Source organism: Bos javanicus, chromosome 11 (genome assembly GCF_032452875.1).
Source record: "Bos javanicus breed banteng chromosome 11, ARS-OSU_banteng_1.0, whole genome shotgun sequence".
Classification (NCBI taxonomy): Eukaryota; Metazoa; Chordata; class Mammalia; order Artiodactyla; family Bovidae; genus Bos; species Bos javanicus.
This window is the reverse complement of record NC_083878.1, coordinates 105,366,383-105,374,269: the sequence shown is the minus strand read 5'-3', so window position 1 is coordinate 105,374,269 and position 7,887 is coordinate 105,366,383. Positions and strand designations below refer to the sequence as shown.

At 60.2% G+C, this 7,887-nt stretch overlaps 1 long non-coding RNA gene across 1 annotated transcript; it reads right to left on the bottom strand.

The window, feature by feature from the left end:
* Positions 1-2,114: 2,114 nt before the first annotated feature.
* Positions 2,115-7,104, bottom strand: LOC133257773 (uncharacterized). Its single transcript, XR_009739699.1, has 3 exons — positions 6,078-7,104; positions 2,996-5,506; positions 2,115-2,673 (listed from the first exon to the last, which is right to left on the bottom strand). It is a non-coding gene; the product is annotated as an uncharacterized LOC133257773 (long non-coding RNA).
* Positions 7,105-7,887: the final 783 nt, after the last annotated feature.

Here is a 7,887-nt window from a genome sequence, read left to right as displayed (position 1 = left end):
CAGCTCCAGGAGCGCTCATCCCCCATCTCTCCAGAACCTTCTCTGCCTTGCTCTCCTAGTTTTTGCATCTCCTAATCCTTCAGCCCACCTCTGGGACACATCCCACCTTGATCCTCCTCTCCCCAGCTGCCAGCACTCTTGCCTGGACCACCAGGAAGAGCTGTGCTCCCCCGCCCAGCCCCAAAGCCCAGCCCAACAGAACTGCAGGCAGAGCTGTGAAAGCAGAGCCCAGGTCACTGCACAGCTGCTCCTGCCTCCCACCCTCCCTGTTCTTGACCTGGAAAGTGCCCACAGATGCCACGCCTCCCTGCATCACCTCCTCCAGGAAGCCCTCCCAGGCTCTAGCAGATGGAGTCTGTCCCCCTCGTCTGCATCTCGCAGCTCCCCACTCTGAGCACCTGGGAGTCGAGCTCAGGGCTCTGACTCCCGCCTAGAGTGGCACAGGCAGCACACGGCCCAGCCAGGCAGGGCTCTCACCGGCCGCGGAGCCTGCTCTGGTCTTCAGCGTGCTGTTTACATCCACCAGTGGCTACAACTTGGTTTCCATCTCCTCCACAGTTCCCACTGACCTTAACGAGTCCCTCAGGACCACCCCGTGACCGCCCAAACCACAGCTTTCCTGGATCACCCCCTTCCTGAAGCAGGCTCTAGGTTTCCCTTTCACTGTGCAGGCTCCCCCTCATCGCCTCAGTGTGGCTTCCCCCACTGCCCTCCCCTCTTGACCTCCTGGCCACAGGCGACCAAAAGCAGCCTCCAGCTTCTGGACACCATCTGTAGACTGGTGACTCTGTGTGTGTGTGTGTGTGTGTGTGTGTGTGTGCTCAGTCATGTCTGACTCTCTGAGACACCATGGACTGTACCCCACCAGGCTCCTCTGTCCCTGGGATTTTCCAGGCAAGAATACTGGACGGGGCGGCTCTTTCCTTCTGCATGTCGGTTCCAGACCTTGCCGAGGCGCTCTGTCTCAGCTGTTCTCTGCAGACCACTCCCCGAGAGGCCTCCACTTGGAGATGGCCCCACCGCCTGCCCCATCCAGTCGTCTCCCCGCCAGCCACATCTTTGCATCTCCTGATCCTTCAGCCCACCTCTGGACACATCCCACCTTGATCCTCCTCTCCCCGGCTGCCAGCGCTCTTGCCTGGACCACCAGGAAGAGCTGTGCTCCCCTGCCCAGCCCCACAGAATGGCAGGTGGAGCTCTGGTAGAGGGCCCAGGCCACTGCATGCCTGCTCCTGCCTGCACCGCCCCCTCCGATGGCGCAAAGCCCCCACTCCCGCCCCCTCTCCAGGGGCCCCGCCACCCACAGTCAACCCCCAGCCAGCCACGTTTCCACGTCAGCCCAACACGTCGTCTCTCGGACTCTGAACGGCTGCTTTATCCGTGTCATTGTCTCTTTCCCGGCCCACCCCTCCCACCTCCACCCTCCCGGCCCCCACCTTTCCCATCCCACAGCCCAAAGCATCCTGTTCATTCGCCACAGTCTCTCCCACTTGGCACAAAGGGGAGAATGCAGTAAATACGCCTTATACTTCAGAGTCAGTTAGGAAAAGACAGAACTGACATGCAAAGTGGTGAGTGTCCCAGGACAAGGCCTCCGGGAGACCCTCTGAACCCCGGCTTAGGACGTCCATCTGCCTGGAGGGGCTCCGCCCTGGCCGTGTCCCCCCAGCCCCGCGGGGAAGACGCCTGGGCAATCTCCCCTCGCCCCACTGCTCATCAGCTCCCTAAAGCTGCTGAGGAAAGAACGGCCTTTGATTTGCTAACAAATGATTGATTTGCCTCAGTTTGGAGCAGCATGAGCCATTTTAATTAGCAACATCTAACACTGTTAGAAACGATTTCTGCAAATGTTAGCAGCTCCATTTTTTGTCTCTCCAGTCACTGCAGTGAAGACACAGACACGGCCCAGCCAGAGCCCTGGAGTGACCCTGCGGAGAGCCCGGCCCCTGGTGAGTTACTCAGACCCTGGAGTGACCCTGCGGAGAGCCCGGCCCATGGTGAGTTACTCAGACCCTGGAGTGACCCTGCGGAGAGCCCGGCCCCTGGTGAGTTACTCAGACCCTGGAGTGACCCTGTGGAGAGCCTGGCCCCTGGTGAGTTACTCAGACCCTGGAGTGACCCTGCGGAGAGCCCGGCCCCTGGTGAGTTACTCAGACCCTGGCGGCCTCGAGGGATTGTCCTGGGGTACGGTCCACCCCACGTCAGGCCTCCAGGGAAACACCACCTTGACAGCCACCGGGCCACCGGGACACCGGGCTTGGTCAGTGCCGTTCAACACCTGTGGGCGACTCGCGTGCCTGGCACGGGGTCCTCTTGGCCTGGATTTCACACAGCACATGCAACAGCCCTGGGACCCTGGCAGCGTCCCTTCCCACCTGTGAGCTAGGGACGGGCGAGAGGGTCTGGGGTCCACCCTGGTGAGTGGCCAGGTGGGGTGCCCACCCTCCTCCAGGGCTGGTTCCAAAGCACTGTGGGGCTGGACATCGGCCACCTCTGGTCTGACAGTCCCTGTATTTTGTTCAAGCGTGGCCTTCTGCTCAGCTCTGACCGACACCCAAACAGGGCCTTGGCTGGGCCTGACCTCGTGGCTGGTGGTATCCTTACTGTTGGCCTCATGCCCCATGAGGGCAGGACCCCTGTCCCTTGGCACAGTGCCCGGGACTCAGGGGGCATCTGTAAAATAAATGAACAAGAAGATTAATTCACAGGGTGATGTTAAGGATTGAGTCTGACACCAACCAGGGTTCTTGGCCTTCCCCAATCAATAGAAATTGATCAGAGGCCAGACAAGAAGTTCAGGCAAGGCTTTATGGGGCCCCTGCTGCAGCAGGGGGAGGCAAGAACAAACAGCTCCCCTTGCTCGCCCGCTGAGGGAGTTGAGCTGGTTCCGTACATGGGGCGAGCAGGGGTGTGTCCAGGGTTTGGCCCAGAGGGGTGGTTAGGAGGCTTGCCCACCCTTAGGTGGTGTTGAATGCAGGAGCCATGCGCACTATACCCTGCTTTTTTGCTCTTTCGGCTGCTGGTGGTTCAGAAGCGGCCATGGGCTTTTTGGTCTTTTTGTAGCTCATCCATGATTTGCCCGATCTGCCCACGCGAGCGCGCTTGCTGGGGTTGTTAGTCCCTGGCAGTCTCTTTGTGTTTTGCTTCTGGAGCAGACGTGTGTCCACGTGCACGCACTGCAGCAGAGGGTCCCGGGCCCCAGCCTGTCCCAGGCCCACGCGTCCAGAGCCTGGCCTCCCCTTGACGCCTGACAGCTACTCAGTAAGTGCTGCTGTAGGAGAAGGAAGCGGGGAGGGAGGGGTGTTCCGTCCAGACGCCGGGCCACACTCACCAGCACTGCATCACGCCAGTCCGCTCAGCCCCACCGAGGACACCGGTGCTGCACACCTTGGGCCACGCCTGGCTCCCAGGAACAGCCGAGGCACCACGTGGCGACCAGCGGTCTTTCTTCCAACACCGCACTCCAAGCCCTGACGAGGTCTTTAAGGGCCGAGCTCTGGAGCAGATCACACCTTCTCCTGCACCTTCTCCTCCTACCCTTCGTGGTCCATGGCGAAGAACGCCACCCCTGCACGAGTCTGCCCGGATGAGAGGTGCCCTGAGGCTGAAACGCATCCTTCTCGGGGCGGCCCGCAGCCCAGACTCCCAGACGCGCCACCCCCAACCACCCGCCATTGGGTGCACTGGGCTGCGTCCAGCCCTCTTGCTGCCCCCGAGCCAGGGAGGGTCTGGGTTGTGGGGGGAGCACTGAGCATACAGACCCCCCGGGAAGGCTGGGATTTATACAGATTACTCTTTGATGGCTTCCCAGGTGGTGTTGGTGGTAAAGAACCCCCTGCGGTGCAGAGGACCACAGTTTGATCCCTGGGTTGGGAAGATCCCCTGGAGGAGGGCGTGGCAATCCACGCCAGTATTCTTGCCTTGAGCGTCCCATGGACAGAGGAGCCTGGTGGGCTACAGTCTGTGGGGTCGCAAAAGGGTTGGACACGACTGAGCGACTGAGCATGCACACACACTCCCTGATACAGGCTGGAGATTCAGGTTCTTCTGCAACAAGCCTGGGAGGCGATCAAGGGAAATAGGAACTGAATCTAAGGTGGGGATGAGACCCGCCCCCCTCCCCGCCGCCCCCCCGCCACACTGTGTGTCTGCCAGGACTAGGGGCATCTGCTGTTCCTTGCTGGAAAATGGATGACGCTTCCTTCCAAGCTGATCACAACCTGCGATCATGCCCAGGCAACAGCTTTCCAAGAATCCGCCAGGCAAATCCTTCCCAGGCACCGACTGCGGTTTTCAAAGCTCTCTCATATCTATTCTCTCAGAAAAGAAAAGAAAAAAAGCCACTGTTTGTTGAGCGCTTGGTGTGCGCTCACCAACTGCTGAGCAGAGAGCGTTAGAAGAGCCGGTCTCATCCAGCTATGCCGTGGGTGAGGCCTCGTCATGGCGATTGTGCCTATGAGCAGACTGAGGTGCAGAGAGGTTAGTCCACCTGCCCAGGGCTCCCCCGGTGGCTCAGATGGTAAAGAATCTGCCTGCCAATGCAGGAGACCTGGGTTAGATCTCTGGGTTGGGAAGATTAAGATCCCCTGGAGAAGGGCGTGGCAACCCACCCAGGTATTCCTGCCTGGAGAATCCCATGGACAAAAGAGCCCGGCGGGCTGCAGTCCACGGGCTCTCAAAGAGTTGGACACAACTGGGCGACTAGCACAACAACACAGGGTCACACGACAAAAAGGCCGAGATATTTGCCAAATCTCGCTGCTCCCAAACCACACCCTTTGGCCTCTGCCCAAGGCTCCTGACTGCCTGCCCAACAGATGACCCAGAGCTCAGCTTTCCTGCAAGAAGAATCACGTTGCTGTGCAGAGGTGAGGACAACTGGGCATTGGTGATGTGGGTAGCAGGCACTCTTTACCTTCTGGGATTTCTGAAGATTTTCACGCAGAAAAGTGGAAAATGAGTAATGAACGCTAAAGGTGCCCAGGTCATGCCTAGAGCTGAGCACCACGTCCCCCAGGCCTAGGATCTCAGTGTCCAGAGTCTTCAAAACTTTAGCTAAAAGGGCAAAGGGACAGTTAAAGCCAATCTTTGCTGCAAAGGGAATTTAATCTGTACCTTTTCTCATCTTCTGCTCGGCTTTAGGGCTCAGACGGTGGGGGTAGGGGGTAGGCGGCAGGCAGGCAGGCATCCTGCCTGATCCACAAATCGACAGCTTGGTGGTCGGCACTCCTGGACGCCACTGTTTCATCCTTAGAGGCACCAGGATGGGCAGGGCACCCGGAAGTGGTCACCTGTGCTCCAGAGACAGCCGGGTTGGGTAGCAGGCAGAGCTGGGAGTCAGGACTTCATAGCGAGAATCTCCGAGGACGCTGGGGTCCCAGGAGGCCCTGGCCCTTTCACAGCATGCTTGGCAAGGTGGTGGGGGGCCTGCCGCCCACAGAGTGCGCCCTTGGGCAGGTGACAGCTCCTCTGTGCCCAGCTGTTTCATCAGTGAAACCAGGGCGTCCTGAGGGTGAGATCATGTAAAAGATGCTCTGACAGACAGTAAAGTGAGTCACTCAGTCCTGTGGACTTTTTTCAAGCCCTGGCCTGTAGCCCACTAGGCCTCTCTGTCTGTGGGATTCTCCGAGCAAGAATACTGGGGTGGGCAGCCATGCCCTTCTCCGGGGACCTCCCCAACCCAGGGACTGAAGCTGGGTCTCCTGCACTGCAGGCAGACTCTTTACCATCTGAGCCACCTAGCACTTGGTAAAAGCAGTCACTCCGAGCGTAAGCTGGCTGTGTGAGCCTGGAGCAGGGCGGGGGCAGGGGAGTCTGTGCACCACTTTTCTAGAAGTCTCTGGAGACGCTCATGTGGCTGACACCCACATACAGAGCAGCAAGCCCACCCGTGAGGAGACCCTCCCCCACCCTCCCCAAGGTCCCTGGGGAAGGCCCGCGTGGGGAGGCAGTGGGGCCCCACGGGTGGACCCCACTCCTGCCCCATAGCCAGGTTCTCCCAGTACAGAGCCCCGGGGTTCCCGGGGGAGGCTGAGGAAATGGGCCTGCTCCCTCTTCTCGGGAGCCTGGAATCTCACCTGGAGATCACTACATGGCAGTTCAAGGAGTGTCCAAGGCAACGGCAGGCCCGGAGAGCGATGCCCACACCCCAGGCCTTGCAAGAGGCACAGATGGAGGCTGAGGCAGCAAGTGCATGGGGAAGTGGAGCCAGGAGTCTAGTGGGGGACACGGCCGGCACGGAGCTGCTCCCCTCGTATGCCTGCAGTCTCGGCCCGGAGGTGGACGCTGCCTCCTCCCCACTGGGGGAGGCGGTGACCACCTCGTCCCCCTCGTCACTGGAGCCCAGGTTCTGCAGAGGGCAATCTGGAACCTGTGTGTGTGTCCCTGGAGCCTGAAGCCCGGGAGGTGCAGCGTGTACGTACCATTTAGTTCAGTTCCAAATCCCCAGCTGCCAGGCCACAGGGGGTAGGGACATTTTTAGAAATCAGAACATTGATAAAAATAGGCAGTTGGTGGGTCCTGCTGGCAGAGGACGTTCCAGGCCCTTAAGCAGGTGCTTTGGGCAGAGGGCGGCCCCTCCTAATGATGCTCTCGCGTGAAGTGCAAAGGGACAAAGCAGTCATGTACCCAAGGAGAAAGTCGTTTTCCGAGGACCCCCTTCCCCAGCCTCGACACTCTGACGTTCCAGAGCAGAGCCACCCGTCAGAGGCCCCTCATGTCCAGCAGGACTGGCGACTACTGCTGAGTGATGCACACACACCCTTGGCTCCGCTTCCGCGTGGCTGCCCCAGGTGAAGAATGCAGACCGGGAAGCTGAGCCCGGGTCTGGTCCACTGTGCACCAGGCCAGGCTCACCCGAGCCCCGCCCACCGTGACCCGGGACCCGCCCACTGTAACCCTGCCCCACTCACCTTGCCCTGGCCCCGCCCACCGTGCCCGAGCCCCGCCCATCATGCTCTGGCCCCGCCCACCGTGGCCCCGGGTCCATCGGCCTTCTCTGTTTCCCCCTAGAGGCGGAGGCTGGCGCTTGCCTCTAGTCCACTCGTCCACTGGTTCTCCTTCAGTTCCAGTTCACAGGGGCCTTGGCTTTCTCCCAAAGACACCTGTGAGTGAGTCGCCTTGAAGAGCAAGATCCTTTGTTTTCTGCCCTCAGGCAGGTGTTAGGAAGTCGGGGCACCAGTGTTAAGAAAAAAATGTCCCGAGGCTCTCTGCCGGGGGAGGGGGGACGGGGTAGGGGGGAGAGGGGATGCGAGGAGGGGGAGGGGGAGGGGCGGGGGGCTGGGGGAGGAGCGGAGGCCGCCTCTGCTCTGCCTGGCCATCTCATCACCAAGCTCAAGGGCGAAAATCCTTTATGACATTCAAGGCTGTTTCTGTGCTGAAAGCAGAAACACACTGCCGGGGCTTAATAAGCCTATTTAATTAAGCTTAAAATTAAATTACAGTGAAATCCATACATCCCTTTAACAAGTGTAAATGAGGGCGCCAGCCGAGTCCCTGGGCTGGCTGGTGGGAGCCGCCCTCCACCTCCCCTGGCTCCTCTGAGTGGACCTCGTGGCGCTGACAGCCCGGGGCGCTGTGCCAGCCTGGGGGCCTCAACCGGAAAAGCTCTGCTGTCCACAGCGGGAGGACACTGGCCACGCCCCAGGACTGGCCCCAGGGCTTTGCGGGGCGGGTCCTCCTAGGCGCCCAGCACAGGAGAAACTCAGGGCCGCCGTGTAAGGCTGCACGGTTGAGCCCAGGTCCGATCCAGGCTAGGCAACGCCTTCCTCCGCTTCCCACAGTTCTGCCAAGACCACGCTGTTTCCCCAACCTGGAGCCTGCTCTGAATTCCATGACCAGGTCTGTTTTGCTAGGTCAACACCCTGCTGGAGGGACTTCCCTGGAGGT